We start from the raw sequence: 21,419 nt of genomic DNA, 5'->3' as shown, positions 1-21,419 counted from the left end.
TGAATGTCATGTTTTACAGGTTTTACAAGTCTTTAATGTCAAAATGACTCCAAACTCACTTCAAAAAACCTTTTCAAAAAAGTAGATTCGACAGCTGTTACCCCAGGTGGTTTCATTCATATATCGGTGATGGTTTTCTTCTCAAACTTGTCTCATGTACTTGCAATATAATGATTTAACTATTAGTTTTTAACTTTTTAAGAGCATAAAACTTTATGATGGCAGGAGGTGACAAGATCTCTACATGGTCTCTAGACTTGCATAAAAAAACCTAATATACAGTATGATTACAATTGTGTCACTATATATACATGACATAGTAGCATTTTAACATACTACAGTATATGCAGCTAAAATACAGTTTAAATGCTATTAAAACAGGCTGTGACCTGCTTTTATATTACAGGTCAACCTTGGAACAGATTGAAGGGTAACTGGGGGCTCTTTGAGAATGGACACATATTTGAATTGCCCACGACAAAAGTGCAAAGGTCAATGGAAGGTGACTTCAAAAGATTCCAATTAGTTGTTGATGCAGATCATAATACATTTTGTCATCCTTGCTGAAAACATAAAAAGAATATTATAACCCATGTCAGGGGGGTCCCAGAATTTTCAGTCTGCACACATTTACACTGACTGTTAAACATAACTCCTCTATCACAAATACGTAGATAAAAGACGGTAACATGGTTAGTTATGCAAAGTATACCCAGAAATTATTATTCGTCTTTGTTACATCAAACCTTGATGAAATTCATCTTGGCTGATGACACCATGCGATGAAGACCCTGTTTACACTGTCAGCATTGTACCTGATAAGGAATAAACTACATAAAAATGCACATGAAATGCACCCAAGATGCATTTAAATCAGATCTGAATGTAATTGCTCTAACCATTTCAGGGGGTGGTTTAACATATTTTAGGCACCCGTTAAACAAGTATAAATGCTTTTGTCTGTTTAAACCCCACCCAGTACAATTGATGCCACAGTCCTAATTTTTACATTAGTGTGTTTATCATCATATTTTCTATATTCTGCCCTAGCTTTATTTTAACGATAACAGTCATTATTGCACATAATTACAGTCAGGACAGAATAGATAGATATATAGAAAAGTAGGACTGAACACACCAGTCAGCCAGCAGCAAATTTACCTTTAGCAGTAAGACAGTTTACCTGCAGGAAGTTTCTCAGTGTTTTTTTTTTCCATATTGCTTCTTTAATAGGATTCTGAAAATGGCTATTGGTTTCTTTATGGGTTTTTATAACCACCATGTATTTTCATTATTAGTGTATAAAAGCATGACTAAGCATTTTTTCTTAAAGAAATACACACATGAACAAAGGCTACAGTCCATTCGGTAGTGAATCCTTGAATGGTCCTTTAATATGGGCATACTATAGGAATTCAGCCACAGTGAAAGAAATGGATGTACGGGTGGTTATACTGAATATCAATGCTGTTTCTGCTGCTCACAACAGTAAAAGATAATATGTATGTACCTCCAAGAGAACTGAATCAAATGGTAAGTGTTTTTCTGAAACATTTATTATAAATGTATAGGCTATTACTAATATGTAGTTAAATATAGATACACCGATCAACCATAACATTAAACCACCTCCTTTTTTCTACACTCACTGTCCATTTCATCAGCTCCACTTACCATATAGAAGCACTTTGTAGTTCTACAATTACTGACTGTAGTCCATCTGTTTCTCTGCATGCTTTGTTAGCCCCCTTTCATGCTGTTTTTCAATGGTCAGGACTCTCCCAGCACCACTACAGAGTAGGTATTATTTGGGTGGTGGATCATTCTCAGCACTGCAGTGACACTGACATGGTGGTGGTGTGTTAGTGTGTGTTGTGCTGGTATGAGTGGATAAGACACAGCAATGCTGATGGAGTTTTTAAACACCTCACTGTCACTGCTAGACTGAGAATAGTCCACCAACCAAAAAACATCCAGCCAACAGCGTGTCAGTGTCATTGCAGTGCTGAGAATGATCCATCACCTAAATAATACCTGTTCTGCGGTGATCCTGTGGGGGTCCTGACCATTGATGAACAGGGTGAAATCAGGCAAAAAATAAAATGTAGAGAAACAGATGGACTACAGTCAGTAATTGTAGAACTACAAAGTGCTTCTATATGGTAAGTGGAGCTGATAAAATGGACAGTGAGTGTAGAAACAAGGAGGTGGTCATAATGTTATGCCTGATCGTTGTATATAGATAGATAGATAGATAGTATAACGAAGCCTGTAGTAGCTGGTGAACGTGCCCCGGGTTCCCAGCGAAACAGGTCTTACAGAGCTCAGAAAACAAGGCCATAAGTAGTGGGTCACCAATTAGGGCTGATCACCCGCAGCTGTGGCGATGACTACTTAAGCCAGCATCACACAGTGGCGGGTGTCGCACCTTTTGTTTGTTTCCTGTTGCCGGTGGTAGCTCGCCCACGCCGTTTTCGTAGCCTTAGGTGGTAGCCCTGGTGGCATAAGGCCATTCGGGCATGTAGAAACCGCAAGGTTTGAGGTATTGAGGTTTTTCTTTCGTCTTCATTGAAATAGGGTGGTGCGATGCCGCGCAGTCTTTGAACTGCCTATTGTTGTTTCGTTAGCCATTAGCTTAGCGGGTGCGCACCGGACCACTGTGTGGCGCTGGTGTTACCTTGCTGCAGTATCTCATATTGAACATTATATTTGGATTCGGTAACCGCTGGGTGGCGACTTTGTTAAGCGCTTGGCCGGTCTGCCACCTACCCCGGTTCGAATCCGCAAGTGGAGCTTCCTAACTGTGCTTGTCTCTTTTTCCCCCTTTTTAGATCGGAGTGCCCCTGTCACCGCGACCGTAAGCCGTGCGCTCCGCATCACTTCCCCGCCAGCCTACCGCTGTGCTGGGGTCAACGCTCAGCGGAGCTTGTAGCTTCCGCTGCCGATTTCAGTAGCGCTTTCTGCGCCCACGCGTTACTTCATTCCGTGCCTGGTTGGCGCGGTGTTTAAGTCCTCGGTTTTACACGCTGGCAATCTCCATTGACACTCGCCTTCGCCAGCGTGCGCGCGAGCGGAACACCTGTCCTCAGTTTGTTCGCGCGCAAGCCACTCCCACTGCCCCTCCACCCGAACCAGAGCCCGAACCCATGCAGCTTGGATCGTCAAGACCTCACCTCCAGGTGGTCTTGGGTCACTCGTGGTTGCAAAGACACAACCCCCAGATCGATTGGGTCACCGGGTCAATCTTCATCTGGGGAACACGGTGCCAGGATTCGTGCCTGCTTCAGGCTGGCACGAGGCACACTCCGCCAGTACTCAGAATGGAGACCCCGGATCTGACCACAGTTCCTCCTGTGTACCATGATTTACGGGAGGTTTTTAGCAAGTCCCGGGCGCAGGACTTGCCCCCCCATAGACCGTTCGACTGCGCCATCAACTTGTTGCCCGGCTCTACTCCCCCTAGAGGGCGCCTTTTCTCGCTCTCCGGTCCAGAGAAGGTCGCTATGGAGGAGTATGTGCGTGAGGCCCTCAAACAGGGGTTCATCCGTCCTTCGTCCTCCCCAGCTGGGGCAGGGTTCTTTTTTGTAAGTAAGAAGGACGGCACCCTGCGCCCCTGTGTCGACTACCGCGGTCTAAATGCCTTAACGATCAAGGATCGATACCCGCTGCCGCTGATGGCCACGGCTTTCGAAGCCCTTCAGCGAGCATCTGTTTTTTTCAAAGCTCGATCTTCGCAGCACGTATAATTTGATCCGGATCAGGCAGGGGGATGAATGGAAGACTGCGTTCATTACGCCCACTGGCCACTATGAGTATCTGGTGATGCCATTTGGGTTAATGAATGCCCCCGCAGTCTTCCAGAGATTTATCAATGAGGTCTTGCGGGAGACTCTTGGTAAATTCGTCTATGTTTACTTAGACGACATTCTTATCTTTAGTCGGTCCATCGACGAACACATAGGGCATGTCCGACGAGTTCTCCAGCTCCTGCTCAACAATCATTTGTTTGTCAAGTTGGAGAAGTCCGTCTTTCACTCCCCCATGGTTTCATTCCTGGGGTTCGTGGTTTCCCAGGGCACCCTGCGCATGGACACGGCTAAAGTATCGGCTGTGGAGAAGTGGCCAACTCCAGGTTCTTTACGCCAACTGCAAAGATTTTTGGGCTTTGCAAATTTTTTTCGGCGTTTTATTAAGAACTTCAGCTCTATCGCTGCTCCAATGACGGCCCTTACAGGTAAGGGCGCTTTCAAATGGTCGGTGCAGGCCCAACAAGCTTTTGATAAGCTCAAAGCTCTCTTAACAACTGCACCTGTCTTGCAGTTACCTGACCCAGAGGAATCCTTCGTGGTCGAAGTGGATGCCTCTGAGGTTGGAGTAGGGGCAGTGCTGTCCCAGAGAGTGGGGCCAGGGAAGAAGTTGCATCCGTGTGCCTTCTTCTCGCACCGCTTGACTCCAGCCGAGCGAAATTACCCGGTTGGAGACAAGGAACTCTTGGCCATTAAATTGGCATTAGAGGAGTGGCGACACTGGCTCGAGGGGGCCAAACATCCCTTTCTTGTTTGGACGGATCAGAAGAATCTGTCGTTCATCCAACAAGTAAAGAGGATGAACTCTCGTCAGGCCCGGTGGTCCTTATTTTTCGGAAGGTTCCACTTTACACTGTCATACAGACCGGGATCCAAAAACATTAAACCGGATGCCCTGTCTAGACAGTGGGAGCCGACTAGGTCGGAGACCGGACCTGATCCCGTGATCCCCTCGACCCAGATAGCGGCCCCAGTCACCTGGGGCATTTCTAAGGTCATTCGGGACGCCCAAAGGGCCGAACCCGACCCCGATGGGGGACCTCCTGACAGACTGTACGTACCTTCATCCGTACGGCGTCAGGTTTTTGAATGGGCTCATGCTTCCCCTTTTGCGGCGCACCCAGGCGTGACTAAGTCCCTGGTTTTGTTGCGCCGAAGATTTTGGTGGCCGGGGATGGAGAATGAGGTACGTGATCTTGTTCGTACCTGCTCTGTGTGTGCTCTGAACAAGAGCCCCAGAGAACGCCCAAGGGGCCTTCTTCATCCGTTACCAATACCTGCTAGACCGTGGTCCCACATCTCCCTGGACTTTGTGACAGGCTTGCCAAAGTCCAGAGGGTTCACGGCTGTATTGGTAATTGTCGACCGATTCACCAAGTCTTGCCTCTTTGTTCCGCTGCCCAAGCTGCCATCCGCCATGGGTACCGCGCAAATCATTCTGCAACATGTGGTGAGAGCGCATGGGGTCCCATCAGACATTGTGTCAGATCGGGGCCCGCAGTTTGTAAGCCAGTGCTGGCGGGCCTTTTGCCAACTTATTGGCGCTTCGGTCAGCTTATCCTCCGGGTATCACCCGGAGTCCAACGGGCAGTCGGAGAGGCTGATCCAGGATCTGAGCAAGATGCTCAGGTGCCTGACGGCAGGGAATCCGACCACGTGGTCGGATAAGCTGATGTGGGCAGAGTTTGCTCACAATACCCTGCATCATTCGGCGATTGGTATGTCACCGTTTGAAGCTCAGTTCGGGTACCCTCCGCCGCTCTTTCCTGAGCAGGAGCAGCAGGTAGCGGTCCCGTCTGTACAGCTTCATGTCCGCCGCTGCCGCGCCGCCTGGCGGAAAGCTAGGCAGGCCCTTGTAGCCACCCAGCGCTCTATGAAGCGCAAGGCTGACCGCAGGCGGCAGCCGGCTCTTACCTTCCGGCCTGGCCAAAGAGTACTTGTCTCGACGAGGGATCTCCCCGTTCGAGGTGCCCCACACAAGTTGGCACCCAAGTACATTGGTCCATTCAAGGTGGTAAAGCGGATAAACCCGGTGACGTATAGGTTGGAGCTTCCTCCCCACATGAAAGTGCATCCAACCTTCCATGTCTCCCATCTCCGACCATTTATGTGCGCGGGAGTCTTACCCCCTCCCAAACCCCCCGCCCCTCGTATCATCCAGGGTGCCCCTGCCTTCACGGTTCGCCGACTGCTGGATAGCAGGAAGGTTCAGGGTAGCACCCAATACCTGGTGGATTGGGAGGGTTACGGCCCTGAGGAACGTTCATGGGTACCGGCTCGCCAGATCCTGGACCCGGAACTGATCCGCGAGTTCCGACGGAACCGAGCTGCGGGTCTTGGGACCTCAGGAGCTGTCCCTAGAGGAGGGGGTTCTATAACGAAGCCTGTAGTAGCTGGTGAACGTGCCCCGGGTTCCCAGCGAAACAGGTCTTACAGAGCTCAGAAAACAAGGCCATAAGTAGTGGGTCACCAATTAGGGCTGATCACCCGCAGCTGTGGCGATGACTACTTAAGCCAGCATCACACAGTGGCGGGTGTCGCACCTTTTGTTTGTTTCCTGTTGCCGGTGGTAGCTCGCCCACGCCGTTTTCGTAGCCTTAGGTGGTAGCCCTGGTGGCATAAGGCCATTCGGGCATGTAGAAACCGCAAGGTTTGAGGTATTGAGGTTTTTCTTTCGTCTTCATTGAAATAGGGTGGTGCGATGCCGCGCAGTCTTTGAACTGCCTATTGTTGTTTCGTTAGCCATTAGCTTAGCGGGTGCGCACCGGACCACTGTGTGGCGCTGGTGTTACCTTGCTGCAGTATCTCATATTGAACATTATATTTGGATTCGGTAACCGCTGGGTGGCGACTTTGTTAAGCGCTTGGCCGGTCTGCCACCTACCCCGGTTCGAATCCGCAAGTGGAGCTTCCTAACTGTGCTTGTCTCTTTTTCCCCCTTTTTAGATCGGAGTGCCCCTGTCACCGCGACCGTAAGCCGTGCGCTCCGCATCACTTCCCCGCCAGCCTACCGCTGTGCTGGGGTCAACGCTCAGCGGAGCTTGTAGCTTCCGCTGCCGATTTCAGTAGCGCTTTCTGCGCCCACGCGTTACTTCATTCCGTGCCTGGTTGGCGCGGTGTTTAAGTCCCCGGTTTTCACCCAAAAGACCGGGGTTCGTGTCCGCTCTCTTTTAGTTTTCCTTATTGCCTTTTTTCTGTCGGTTTCACCGGCAGCTTCCGTCGGAGGTTCCGATCGGGTTTTTTAGTTTGGGTTTTTTGTTTTCCTGTTATATTTCTGTTTATTAAATAAAATAAAGATCTTTAATTTTATTATCTCTGCGTTTGAGTCCTCCTTTCTCCCACGTGACAGATAGATAGATAGATAGATAGATAGATAGATAGATAGATAGATAGATAGATAGATAGATAGATAGATAGATAGATAGATAGATAGATAGATAGATGTTATTCTATGTAGCACAACTTTACTGTTGCAGCTCCTCCCATGAGTGTCTCAAACCCCATAATCCCTTTTTCCTATAATATGCTTCGTTTCCGACAGAAAAGGTCAGTTACACTGGGACATTTTCAATGATGCTCATTAAAAAAGCAGTTTATTTCAAAGGTATGCCAAATAAGTATGAGTGCTATGAGCAGGTGTTCCAACTCAATCCTTTTACTTGCTTAGTTGCTCACAGATACATCTCCCAACCAGAATGATGTTACATTTATTAATAGGTCCATTAAGACTCATTTAATTAGATCTTCTTATCCGATCCCAATGAGGCACTGCAGCCGTATTCACTGCTGATTTCTGTCTTCCACTTCCCATCAACATAAAACCTCACATCTCTCTCTGTTTTTTTTTCTACTTTCTTTTTTTTCTGCATTACACTTTTTGCTGACTAGGGAGTCCCTTAAAGTGCCGAGTGGTGCTTCCCATCAGAGTGAATATCACGAGGGAGGCCCTCGGTGCAATTAAACGGAAAGACAGACAAAGACAGAGAGAGTGGGACAGGATAAAAAACTCAGCCTATTGTAATCACACTAGAGTCTCGCCTGTCCTTAATGCTGAATGTTAGCACTTATGTTAAGAGAGCACTAATGCTCACATGTATCCAGCACATCCCCAGTACACACAAATACACACAGTGGAGAGAAAGTCAATAAGTGATAGACAGAATGAAAAAGAAGAGCAAGTTTCTTGAGCCTATAAATCACACTTTAAAATTAAACACATGTTTCTTATATAAAGGTGATTTATGCTTCATTTTTATTCTCTCTTAGTGGTACTTCATTTTTTTTCTGCACAGCCAGGTTAGACAGTTGAGACCGTCCACCTGTAATAGACATATGATCAAAAAGTATGATACTAATTATTAAGAAGTGTTTTAGCCACAATCATTGCTAGGGGTACATTCACATTCACTAACCGCGTTAGTGTAGCGGCAGATAGTGTTAAATGACTATCCAGAGCCAAGACCAGGCAGCAGACTAACAGGCCTAACCGACTGTCTGCGAGTCGCCATCGGACGTCACCCGGAATCCTTAGGTCACAAACCATTGAGACTGTGTCTGTTTACCGTGGCAGGTGTAAGCCAAAACAAAATCAAAAAGTATGTCATAATAACTTTAATCTAACTTTAAAATTAATCTAAATGAGCATCATGAAAACCCTAGTAAAGTTAAACTAAAGTTAGGACTTCTAAACATCAGGTCACTTGCATGCAAAACAGTAATTGTAAATGAAATAATTACAGATAATTGTCTTAGTGCCCTGTGTTTAACCGAGACCTGGGCTAGACCTGATGAGTATCTAGGTTTAAATGAAGCATCTCCGCCGGGTTACAGTTATGAACATAAGCCACGTCTTAGCGGTCGTGGTGGAGGAATAGCCGCAATTTATGATAAAGACATAGGTCTTACTGTAAAATCAACTCCCATAACAAACTCGTTTGAAGTTCTTATCTCTGACATAACCAATAAATGTTCATCTGATAAAAATAGTATGTTTAAACTGGTTACTGTTTATCGACCCCCTGGTCCTTACTCAGAATTTCTTAACGAATTTGCCGATTTTCTTTCTAAATTAGTCTTATCAACTAAGAAAGCTCTAATTGTTGGTGACTTTAATATTCATTATGAGGATAAGTGTAATCCACTCAAAATTGCATTTGATTCTATTTTAGAATCCTTAGGCATCACCCAAAATGTAACAGGACCCACTCACCGCTGTAAACATACCTTAGATTTAATACTTACTTATGGTATAAACATAGACAACCTGGAAATTATACCACAGAATGACTTAATCTCTGATCACTCCCTACTAATTTATGAAGTGTCCCTGTCCAATAATATACAGCAACCAAATCGTTTTAAATGTAAGCGCACTATTACATCTGCAACTGCAGCAGCGTTCATAAACTGCCTACCAGAATTACCAAATATATCAGCATCAGAACCTAAAGAACTAGATCAGGCAACTCAAAACCTAGAGACCGTACTGCGCACAACCTTAGATAACGTAGCCCCACTCAAAACTAAACTGATTAGGGAGAAAAAACTTGCTCCTTGGTACAATGACCACACATGCGCACTTAAACAAGCAGCACGAAAATTAGAACGCAAGTGGCGTCACACTACACTAGAGGTGTATAAGATTGCTTGGAAAGATGCTCTAACTGAGTATAAACATGCACTTATAAAAGCTAAATCTTTATATTATTCATCCCTAATAGAGAAAAATAAAAACAATCCTAGATTCCTTTTTGAGACAGTGTCCAAATTAACTAAAAACGTCAATGAAACTGAATCTAATATACCGCCTGACTGTACCAGTGATGATTTTTTAAAATTCTTTAATGACAAGATAGAAAAAATACGACTTCAGAGTCAGAGTGTGTCACTTGCCAATGTTAAGTATGGACTCACTCCGAGCAGCATTGGTGATAATAGTAACGAGTTAATCCAACTAAATTCCTTTAATCCAATCTCCCAAAATGAACTAACTGTGTTGATTAAATCATCGAAGTCATCATCGTGTATACTCGATCCTGTTCCAACTCGTTTACTTAAAGATTTACTCCCAGCTATTGTAGAGCCCCTGCTTACCTTAATCAATGCATCCCTTAGCCTTGGGTATGTACCTAAATTGTTTAAAAGTGCTGTTATTAAACCCCTGATTAAAAAACCTCATCTTGATCCACATGTTTTATCTAATTATAGGCCAATTTCAAACCTTCCTTTTGTCTCAAAGATATTAGAAAAAGTCGTTTCCAAACAGCTATGTTCTTATTTGAATGAAAATTGTATTCATGAAAAATTTCAATCAGGATTTAGACCCAACCATAGTACCGAAACCGCATTAATTAGAGTAGTTAACGAGTTGTTAATGTCTTCTGATAATGGATGTGTCTCTTTTCTTGTTCTATTAGATCTTAGTGCAGCGTTTGATACGGTCGATCATAACATTTTACTGGAGAGGCTAGAAAATACAGTAGGTGTTAAAGGACTCGCACTCTCTTGGTTTCAATCATATTTGACTGACCGCTCTCAATTCGTTTATGTAAATAATAAATGCTCAGAAACTACAAAAGTAAAGTGTGGTGTTCCACAGGGGTCGGTACTTGGACCGCTATTATTTACACTCTATATGCTTCCACTAGGTGAAATTATTCATAAACATGGCATAAACTTTCACTGCTATGCAGATGACACACAGCTGTATATATCAGCCAAACCAAATGATACTGACACAATCAGTAAGATAGAAGATTGTGTAAACGACATAAAAAACTGGATGTCGTGTAATTTTCTTTTACTTAATTCAGATAAAACTGAGGTTTTACTTGTTGGCTCTAAAGCTGCAAGAGACAAGTTGTCTAACCTGGTGCTAAACTTAAACACGTTCTCTGTTACTCCCAGCCCAGATGTAAAAAACTTAGGTGTCACAATAGATTCAGATCTCTCCTTTGATACACACATTAATAATATTACTAGAGTTGCTTTCTATCATTTGCGTAATATCTCTAAAATAAGAAATATACTATCTGTTAATGACGCCGAAAAACTGATCCATGCGTTTATAACTTCTCGGTTAGATTATTGTAATGCTCTTCTAACTGGATGCTCTGGTAGATCCTTAAACAAACTCCAGTTAGTTCAAAATGCAGCAGCTCGAGTGCTAACTAGAACTAAAAAATTTGATCATATCACTCCTGTTCTATCATCTCTACACTGGCTGCCAGTTAAATTTCGCATTGATTACAAAATACTTTTACTAACCTATAAAGCGCTACATGGTCTGGCTCCACAGTATCTGAGTGAGCTTATTAATTACTACAACCCAGCACGTCCACTTCGTTCACAAGATGCAGGGTTACTTATAGTTCCTAAAATTAAAAAGACCAAAGCTGGTGGAAGAGCATTTTCTTACAAAGCTCCACAACTTTGGAATAATCTTCCTGCCTCTGTTCGGTATTCGGACACAGTCTCAATGTTTAAGTCTAAACTGAAAACATATTTATTTTCTCAGGCTTTTGATTAATATAGACAAAGGCGCAGAGCTTGGGGGTTCTTGGTCATAGAAACTTGTGGTGATCAGGGATGTTGGGTCGCTGTCGTTCTGCCTCTCTTGTCCAATCACTCTGGTTTGGGTAGGAGAGGTGGGCGCTGATGTCCTGTGAAAGCCTTCATGACCTTGTTACCTGCTCGCTCTCCCTTTTAGTTATGCTGTAATAATTAGGGCTGCCGGAGTCTAAAACTCTCTGTAAAACTGTTTGTCAACTAGCATTGTACATTATTAACTACATTCTCTGTTGTTTTACCCCGAGGGCATTCTGATGGAAACCTGTTTACCCGCCGAGGTTAAGGATTAAAGTCGAGACTGCCGGGACAACGATGCTGCTCCTGTCAGATGTGACGGGTCTGGAGTAATTGCAACGACAAGAAATCACTACAGACTTTATTGAAGACTAGAGCGGATAACAACTCTATTATTATTTAATTGTTTATTTATCTATTTATTACCACTGTATGACTTTTAGATCATTCAATTCTGTGTTTGTATGATTTGTGTAAATCGTGTATTTATTTAAAGTATCCTCCAGACCACCCAAGAAGGATGGGCCCTGTTGAGTCTGGTTCCTCTCAAGGTTTCTTCCTGTAATTTTCAGGGAGTTTTTCCTTGCCACAGTCGCCCTCGGCTTGCTCAACAGGGGTTTTTGTATCTGTTGGTCCTGGATTTTGTAAAGTTGCTTTGAGACAATGTATATTGTAAAAAGCGCTATATAAATAAAGTTGACTTGACTTGACTTGACATGAGAAGTGGCAAAACCGCATTCGCGCAGGCTGTGCCGTTGGAGTGTGGCGGTGCTGCTTAGCTTGCCGCTGCACTTCACTAAGAAGCGCTCACAGCACCTGATTGAACTTTGACCCAGTTTGCCACTGACTGTTTCAAAGCTCCTCCAATGAGATGAACTATTTGATATGACGTGATAAAAGCAACTTAGACCGTACAAACAACACTTAATGTGAACAAAGCTTAATGTGACTTATTGTATTAAAACAACAACCAAGGAATTTCATTAGTGAAGACAAACTATGAGCAATACTAATTAAGAGACGTTTTGTGTTCCTATGTCGTTCTTTTAGTATATTAAACCATGGTAAGCATTTTCTTATGATAAGCGTTTTAGACTCTCTCTGAAAAGCTGATTCTTAAAATTTTTCAGAACCCTGAGCTATAATACAAGTTAAAAAGTGAAACAGCGAGGACAATAGAGCTAAACACATATACATGTGGATGCTTTCAGAGTGGATTTGACAGGTATTCCACACAAATGCAGATTCGCACTTTGATGACAAATGCAGATTCACACTTTGATGACAAATGCAGATTCGCACTTTGATGACGTTTTACCACACCGCTCAAGCCAAGTGTTGAGCAAAGCGGCAGTTTGCGCCAAGGCTCACTGTGAGCAAAGTGCACAACGTTTCTCATGTGAATGCACCCTAACAATAACATTTACATTTTCGGCATTTAGCAGACGCTTTTATCCAAAATGACTTACAGTAATGTGACAGTATATTATCTAAGCAATTGAGGGTTAAGGGCGTTGTTCAAGGGCCCAACAGTGGCAATCTGACAGTGGTGGGGCTTGAACCAGCGACCTTTTGATTACTAGTCCAGTAGTTTAACCGCTATAGGCTACAACTGTAGGCTACCTACCACTAGGCTACACTACAACTAACAGTTAGTTAAAGACTCTTTCCTGATCCAGCATGACTGGGCCATTATGCACACTGCAAGGTCCATAAAGTCATGGTTTGGTGTGAAGGAACTCCAGTTGCCTGCACTAAGCCTTGACCTCAACCAGACTAACTAAACACCATTGGACTAAATTTGAGTGCAGATTGTGAGCCAGGGCTTACAGCATGCAACATTAGTGTCTGACCATACAAACCATTTTCAGTGAATGGGCACAAATACCCACAGACATAACCAGGGCACAGATGCACCCTGATACCATGACAAACATTGGCTTTTGCACCTTATTGCAGCTGTATTTCATCACCAGGTTTTAAATATAGTCCTAAGGTCATTCTTGACCCAGCATTTATGAAATTATTTGCACAGTACAAAAACCACAAAGACACACACGTGTGCAATGAGAAACTGAGATCATGTGCTAGTGATTAATGGCAGATAAAATTATAACTCATGCGCATGTTTCTTCCATACTCCATACAAAGCTTGACCTCACAGACAAAATAAACACAGTTTCAGACAAAATAATCAAAATTCCAGACAAAATAAGCAATTTTTAAAAGCATTGTTTACTAATAGGGAATGAAGTCTATAAAGTGAGGCTATAAAGCAGGGGTGTCAAACTCATTTTCACCTAGGGCCACATCTGCATTATGGTGGCCCTCAAAGGGCTGATTGTAACATATCCTGCTGTGATTGCAGTCTGCCTTTTAAGTCTTGGATAAGCTGTTATTTGTGTTTGGTGTCAAAATGCCAAATTGATACGGTATATTTATAATGTATATCTACATTTATATTGTACTCCTTTACCACAGACACGGCCTCATAACACAAGAGATGTACCATTTTTTCTTCTTGAAGCACAAACTTGTATTCACTTTCCCAACGTTCATTAAATTACCTCCTTCTGCTTCAATTTTCTCTTCTTGTACATTTGGGGCTATTTGTAAATATTTCTCAACATCACTTGTTGGAAAACCGCCTCAGTTAAACGTTGATATGGAAACACTGCCATGTGGTCACTTTGCGGGTCACAAAATTGGCATGCATTGTGGGAGATGTAGTTTATGTACGATTTTACAGTGTATTTTAAGACAATCATATGTCTTTTAAGCTCTCGTGGGCCACATAAAATGACAAGGGGGGGCCGGATTTGTTTTACACATGTGCTATAAAGGCACAACAGATGAATTTCAAGTTTTCCCAGTTGTGGATTGTCCAGGGTAATCCTGCTGTTTCTCGGTGGAACAGAGCCCACCACATGTGTCTGCATGGGTGTCCTCCGGGATCTCCGGTTTCCTCCCTCAAGTCCAAAACACACAGTATTTGGAAACTGAAAATTGGCCAAAGTGTGAATGTGTGTATGCGTGTCTGGACTGGCAACTTGTCCGAAGTGTTTCCTGCCTTTCGCCCAATGAATCAGACCCACCGCGACCCTAAACAAAATTAGGCAGCAGTAAAACAGACAGTGAATGAATTCATTTGGACACATGAACATAGCTATACCATTAATCAATACTGATACATTTCTGTTTTCAAATGATGGTTTTCACTACACATTCATTATTCTGCTTGTTTACTGCAGTGTAACAAACAGGCAACATAAAGAGACAGGAACACAGCCGGTCAAGCCTGAAGAGTTACTGTCATAATTAAACAGAGAAGAAAGACTGGAAATTACTGCCTAATTGGCACCGGCATCTGTTTGAGTGGCCATCATAGCCATAATAAGGGACAAAGTAGCATCTCTGGTACTTAACTATCTCAAACTATGCAGTAAAGTGCTGTAAAATTATGGTGCTCCAACACACAAAATAAAAAAGTTATAGAGCGGAAATATAATTTTTAACATGAATATTCTATAAAGGTACATTACTATGCTATAGGTGTATATTAGTATTAGGTTTAATATGTTGTTTTAAATAATACTGTTAATATGCTATTTGTGTATATTACTAATAATGTTAATATGCTATTTGTGTATATTACTAATAATGTTAATATGCTATTTGTTTATATTACTAATAATGTTAATATGCTATTTGTGTATATTACTAATAATGTTAATATGCTATTTGTTTATATTACTAATAATGTTAATATGCTATTTGTGTATATTACTAATACTGTTAATATGCTATTTGTGTATATTACTAATAATGTTAATATGCTATTTGTTTATATTACTAATAATGTTAATATGCTATTTGTGTATATTACTAATAATGTTAATATGCTATTTGTGTATATTACTAATAATGTTAATATGCTATTTGTGTATATTACTAATAATGTTAATATGCTATTTGTGTATATTACTAATAATGTTAATATGCTATTTGTTTATATTACTAATAATGTTAATATGCTATTTGTGTATATTACTAATACTGTTAATATGCTATTTGTGTATATTACTAATAATGTTAATATGCTATTTGTTTATATTACTAATAATGTTAATATGCTATTTGTGTATATTACTAATAATGTTAATATGCTATTTGTTTATATTACTAATAATGTTAATATGCTATAGGTGTATATTACTATTACCTTAAATATGTTATTTTGAATATTACTGTTAATATACTATGTGTGTATATTACTAATAACATTATTATGCTATGTTTATATTCATGTTAACATTAATATGCTATAGGTGTATATTACTATTAGGTTTAATATGTTGTTTTGAATATTACTGTTAATATGCTATTTGTGTATATTACTAATAATGTTAATATGCTATAGGTGTATATAATTAATAACATTATTATGCTATTTGTATATATTAATTATTAATTTGCTATATACTGTATGTATATTACTATTAATGTTAATATGCTTTTTGTGTATATTACTAATAACATTATTATGCTATCTGTGTATATTAATTACTAATTTGCTATATAAGTACAGTATATTACTATTAATGTTAATATGCTTTTTGTGTTATAAGCTATTATGTTTTAAGCCTAATGTGTATTTAGCTAATAACAGTAATAAGATACAAATATATTATTGGTAACTTAAATATACTATCTGTGTTTATTCTTCTTAACGTTGATATAATAGATGTGGGGGCGCTTGTGCAATTCCAATTAGAGCTATTAAAAATTGCCCAATGTGTGTGTGTGTGTGTCCTGTGGTGGCAGGTTTCTGTATAAAAGAGCCTTTGTAAAATAAATAACCACAATTAAGCTGGTTGCATTGTAGTCTGGTTAATGCTACAATAATATACAGTGAAATATACAGTATATATACAGTATATAATGCATTTTTCTCCCATTTTCTCCCAATTTAGCGTAGTCAATTTGTTTTCTGCTGCTGGGGATCCCTGATTTTTCACAGCTGAGGAGGGTATATTGCTGCTCACACCTCCTCCGACCCACATGCAGCCTTTACCGGAACCCTTTTCCACCCATGCACTCTGCACAGGCGCCTCTATCCGCTAATCAGGGTTCTTACACAGCGTTTAAAGACCCCGTCCACATATTCTGGTCATTCCACAGCCAATTATGCCCGCTAGATGCCGCCCAGCCGACCGGTGGCAACGGCGTGTTTCGAACCGTGGAGTTCAGAATCTCTGCACTGGTGAATAATATACAGTTTAATATATACATACAGTGTATCACAAAAGTGAGTACACCCCTCACATTTCTGCAAATATTTTATTATATCTTTTCATGGGACAACACTATAGAAATAAAACTTGGATATAACTTAGAGTAGTCAGTGTACAGCTTGTATAGCAGTGTAGATTTACTGTCTTCTGAAAATAACTCAACACACAGCCATTAATGTCTAAATAGCTGGCAACATAAGTGAGTACACCCCACAGTGAACATGTCCAAATTGTGCCCAAAGTGTCAATATTTTGTGTGACCACCATTATTATCCAGCACTGCCTTAACCCTCCTGGGCATGGAATTCACCAGAGCTTCACAGGTTGCTACTGGAATCCTCTTCCACTCCTCCATGATGACATCACGGAGCTGGTGGATGTTAGACACCTTGAACTCCTCCACCTTCCACTTGAGGATGCGCCACAGGTGCTCAATTGGGTTTAGTCCATCACCTTCAGCTTCCTCAGCAAGGCAGTTGTCATCTTGGAGGTTGTGTTTGAGGTCGTTATCCTGTTGGAAAACTGCCATGAGGCCCAGTTTTCGAAGGGAGGGGATCATGCTCTGTTTCAGAATGTCACAGTACATGTTGGAATTCATGTTTCCCTCAATGAACTGCAGCTCCCCAGTGCCAGCAACACTCATGCAGCCCAAGACCATGATGCTACCACCACCATGCTTGACTGTAGGCAAGATACAGTTGTCTTGGTACTTCTCACCAGGGCGCCGCCACACATGCTGGACACCATCTGAGCCAAACAAGTTTATCTTGGTCTCGTCAGACCACAGGGCATTCCAGTAATCCATGTTCTTGGACTGCTTGTCTTCAGCAAACTGTTTGCGGGCTTTCTTGTGCGTCAGCTTCCTTCTGGGATGACGACCATGCAGACCGAGTTGATGCAGTGTGCGGCGTATGGTCTGAGCACTGACAGGCTGACCTCCCACGTCTTCAACCTCTGCAGCAATGCTGGCAGCACTCATGTGTCTATTTTTTAAAGCCAACCTCTGGATATGACGCCGAACACGTGGACTCAACTTCTTTGGTCGACCCTGGCGAAGCCTGTTCCGAGTGGAACCTGTCCTGGAAAACCGCTGTATGACCTTGGCCACCATGCTGTAGCTCAGTTTCAGGGTGTTAGCAATCTTCTTATAGCCCAGGCCATCTTTGTGGAGAGCAACAATTCTATTTCTCAGAGAGTTCTTTGCCATGAGGTGCCATGTTGAATATCCAGTGGCCAGTATGAGAGAATTGTACCCAAAACACCAAATTTAACAGCCCTGCTCCCCATTTACACCTGGGACCTTGACACATGACACCAGGGAGGGACAACGACACATTTGGGCACAATTTGGACATGTTCACTGTGGGGTGTACTCACTTATGTTGCCAGCTATTTAGACATTAATGGCTGTGTGTTGAGTTATTTTCAGAAGACAGTAAATCTACACTGCTATACAAGCTGTACACTGACTACTCTAAGTTATATCCAAGTTTTATTTCTATAGTGTTGTCCCATGAAAAGATATAATGAAATATTTGCAGAAATGTGAGGGGTGTACTCACTTTTGTGATACACTGTATATACAATTTCTTCTTATACATTTCTATCTCCGTTGAATCACAAAAAGAACCTTATCTCCAAATTAAGGAAACTAGATGTACCGTGCGTGTAGTGACCAACCTGCCAAAATGGCTTTGCTTATTTATTTTGATCCTACACTTAACATATAACTATATTATTATTATTATTATCATTATTCTTAAAAATTATTATGTGGGGCAGTGGTAGCCTACTGGATAGAGCGATAGGGCTATCAATCGGAAGATTGACGGTTTGAATCCAGGCTTTGCTATGCAGCCACTGTTGGGTCTTTGAGCGAGGCTCTTATCCCTGTCTGCTCCAGGGGTGCTGTACAATGGCAATGATGAATAAAGGTGCTCTTCTTCTATTATTAATACTAATTTTATTATCAATATTAACATTAGAATTTTACTACTAAAAAAGAAATAATAAAGGCATGAGCACTGTAAAAGCCCCATTACATTTCTGCTATATGGAAATTAGCCACATTATTACATTATTTCCTGACATTCTCTTTTATTCAAAGACATTTTAGTCTTCTATTATTATAATTATATTATTAATAATCTGTCTCCACCTCCTTGATTTAATCCTACTGAATAGATTTATGTTCTAGACAGTACATTAGTGCTGGCTTATAAATAAATGAATAATTAATAAGTTAAAGTTTGTTCACTGAGACCTGTGCCACTCATTCACTGCTTCTGTCCTCACACAGCTCATAACTCTGTCACAATGTATTTGATGAGTGGTGTAAGAGCTACGTTGGAGAATTCAGTAAGCGAAAAACGACAGCGGAGCCATGATGTGTACACACAGGAAATGAGTCACAGTTCCCCAATGTTAAATAAAAAGGCTGAATGCTTCTTTCCCATCAGCTTTCACATTTAAGGCCATCACTCTAAAGTACAGTATAATTAAAAATGGGGGTGGTAAAAGAGTGCTGCACTGACTAAACACTCAATCCATCTAGGTTTCAATCCAATAAAATTTCTCCAGCACTTTTACAACCATCTGAAATAGTAAGTAAAATTTGGTCACTGAGACCACTAAACTAAATTAATAAATACAATTAATAGAGTCCATATATACATGTTTAGAAAACTCCTAATATGTATCATAAAACCCCTTAAATTGCTTTAAAAACAGTTGTGATGTTTTACAAAAACCTATAATATGGCTGTAACGGTTTTCAGAATAGTTGTGCCAGGTGAAGCACCTGCAAGAATGGAAAAATGAATTGCCGAATTGCATGATACTTAACCAAGGTATAACAAAACTGTGGCTAAAGAGCCACAACAAGAAAAAAAGAGGAATAAATAAATTACAATCTAAAATATTGGCCAAATAGTGGCCAAAATGAAAATGAAAACACGGAAATAACTGTAACAGGGCTGGATGTTCCTCACTGTTGAATCGCAAGGTGAATCACCACAACTGCAAACATGGAAAAGAACCGAGGTGCAAATGTTTAATCAAGGTAGAAAAAATACTGTGGCTAAAAAGCCCCTAACAAAAAATGAATCAGTTGCAAATAAGAGGTGGCTAAATCAATAGAAACAAAGTAGCAAATGAAAGATATGTAAACATCCACAGCCCGCAATGGAGAAAGTAGATAGAACAGGGATAGAGTGGAACTGAGAACTGGTTATCTACAACAAGACGACTCTCAGAAACAGGAAGAATCAGAAACCCTCAGAACCTACGACTTTGGCCATGCACAATCAGAACCCCTACCCCACCAACTGGTGCTCCCCAAGCATAACATGTATTTACAGATAGGGTTTGCTCTGGAAAAGGGATGCCACGCTGCTTCTGGGGGAATCTGGGGTGGTTCCATAGTGAGGCCCAAAATGCTGCAACAGTGGCAAAGAATGCTGCCATCTGGTCTGCTTCCTTTCATGATTTCTTCCTTGTAATATTTCTTGCCATTGTTGTTCTTAGCCTGTTTAACAGGGTTTTTTGATCCTGGATTCTGTAAAGTTGCTTTGAGACAGTGTCTATTGTGAAAAGCGCTATACAAATACATTTGACTTAGAATCGTACACCAGTGAAGAAGCTTCTGTGTGCAAATAAAAGATATAAAATATTAATTAATTAAATAATAATTAAACTTAATTAATATTAATTTAAAATGTATATTTAAATTCATTAATACATTTTATAAATAAATGTACATTTATTAATATTTAAAAATAAATAAATATTCAAACTCACTCAATCTGGTTTTAATTAAAAAAAATTTTTTATTAAGTTGAATGTATTACAGTTGCCAATAACTTAGATACTGATTTAAGTAGCTTAAATGCTTTTGCCATTTAGCTTTCTTTGAAGAATACCACATACCGCAGACTACTACGCACACAGGTTTGTACATACAAGTAATGGACTAATTAGGAAATTTTAATGCCACAAACTTTAGTGCCACATTGTTTTCACCAAACAAGTGAAGTCAAATGTATAAAATCAATTCCAGTGGGGGTGGCTTTTGTTCTTGACCCTGCTTTGCCCTTGAACTTGATTTTGAACTGCCTTACATTAACCTGTTATTTTGGAATCTAAACCTTACCCTGTGCCCTGCTTGTGAGTACCTGTGTTTTAATTAATACTTTTCACAAATGAAACCACATGATTTCTAGCCTATGTCCTTACAGCTATAACACATACTGTATCATTCACAGAGATGCTGCCCTTAAGGTAAAACACACTTATTGCAGCAAATCATTAAATATACAGCCTTGTAATTATATCACTAAGCTTGTCATTCAGCAGATATGCCTATCCAAAGCATCACCCCCATTCTTAATAAACTGCACTGGCTTCTGGTAACATCACATATCAAATATAAAATTCTGCTCTTTACATTTAAAGCTCTCCATGGTCTGACCCCAGCTTATCTTTAAGAGCTATTATATTCCTACATTCCCTCACGTTCCCTAAGGTCCTCTGGTGGCAGGTTCCTCTCTATGCCTCTCACTAGACTCTACTCAATAGGTGGCAGATTTTTCAGTACTATAGCTCCTACGCTTTGGAACTATTTGCCTCAATCTCTGCATGATTGCCCTACTGTTTCTTCCTTTAAGTGTCTCCGGAAGACTTCTTTTCAATCAGTATTTCTGTCCTTCCTCTGCTGTAAAGCGATCCTGAGACTGTG

General features: G+C 41.2%; 1 protein-coding gene and 1 long non-coding RNA gene across 2 annotated transcripts in view; one reads left to right on the top strand and one right to left on the bottom strand.

Moving 5' to 3' along the window:
• fgf11a (fibroblast growth factor 11a) overlaps window positions 1–21,419 on the bottom strand; it is a 121,035-nt gene that overhangs the window by 76,907 nt on the left and 22,709 nt on the right. The gene's annotated exons all lie outside the window — the stretch shown is intronic.
• Window positions 10,147–12,100, top strand: LOC134312394 (uncharacterized). The gene is made up of 2 exons (XR_010011545.1): window positions 10,147–10,284; window positions 11,621–12,100. It is a non-coding gene; the product is annotated as an uncharacterized LOC134312394 (long non-coding RNA).

Source organism: Trichomycterus rosablanca, chromosome 4 (genome assembly GCF_030014385.1).
Source record: "Trichomycterus rosablanca isolate fTriRos1 chromosome 4, fTriRos1.hap1, whole genome shotgun sequence".
NCBI classification, from domain to species: Eukaryota; Metazoa; Chordata; class Actinopteri; order Siluriformes; family Trichomycteridae; genus Trichomycterus; species Trichomycterus rosablanca.
The sequence above is the reverse complement of the archived record's forward strand: the minus strand, read 5'-3'. Positions and strand labels throughout refer to the sequence as shown.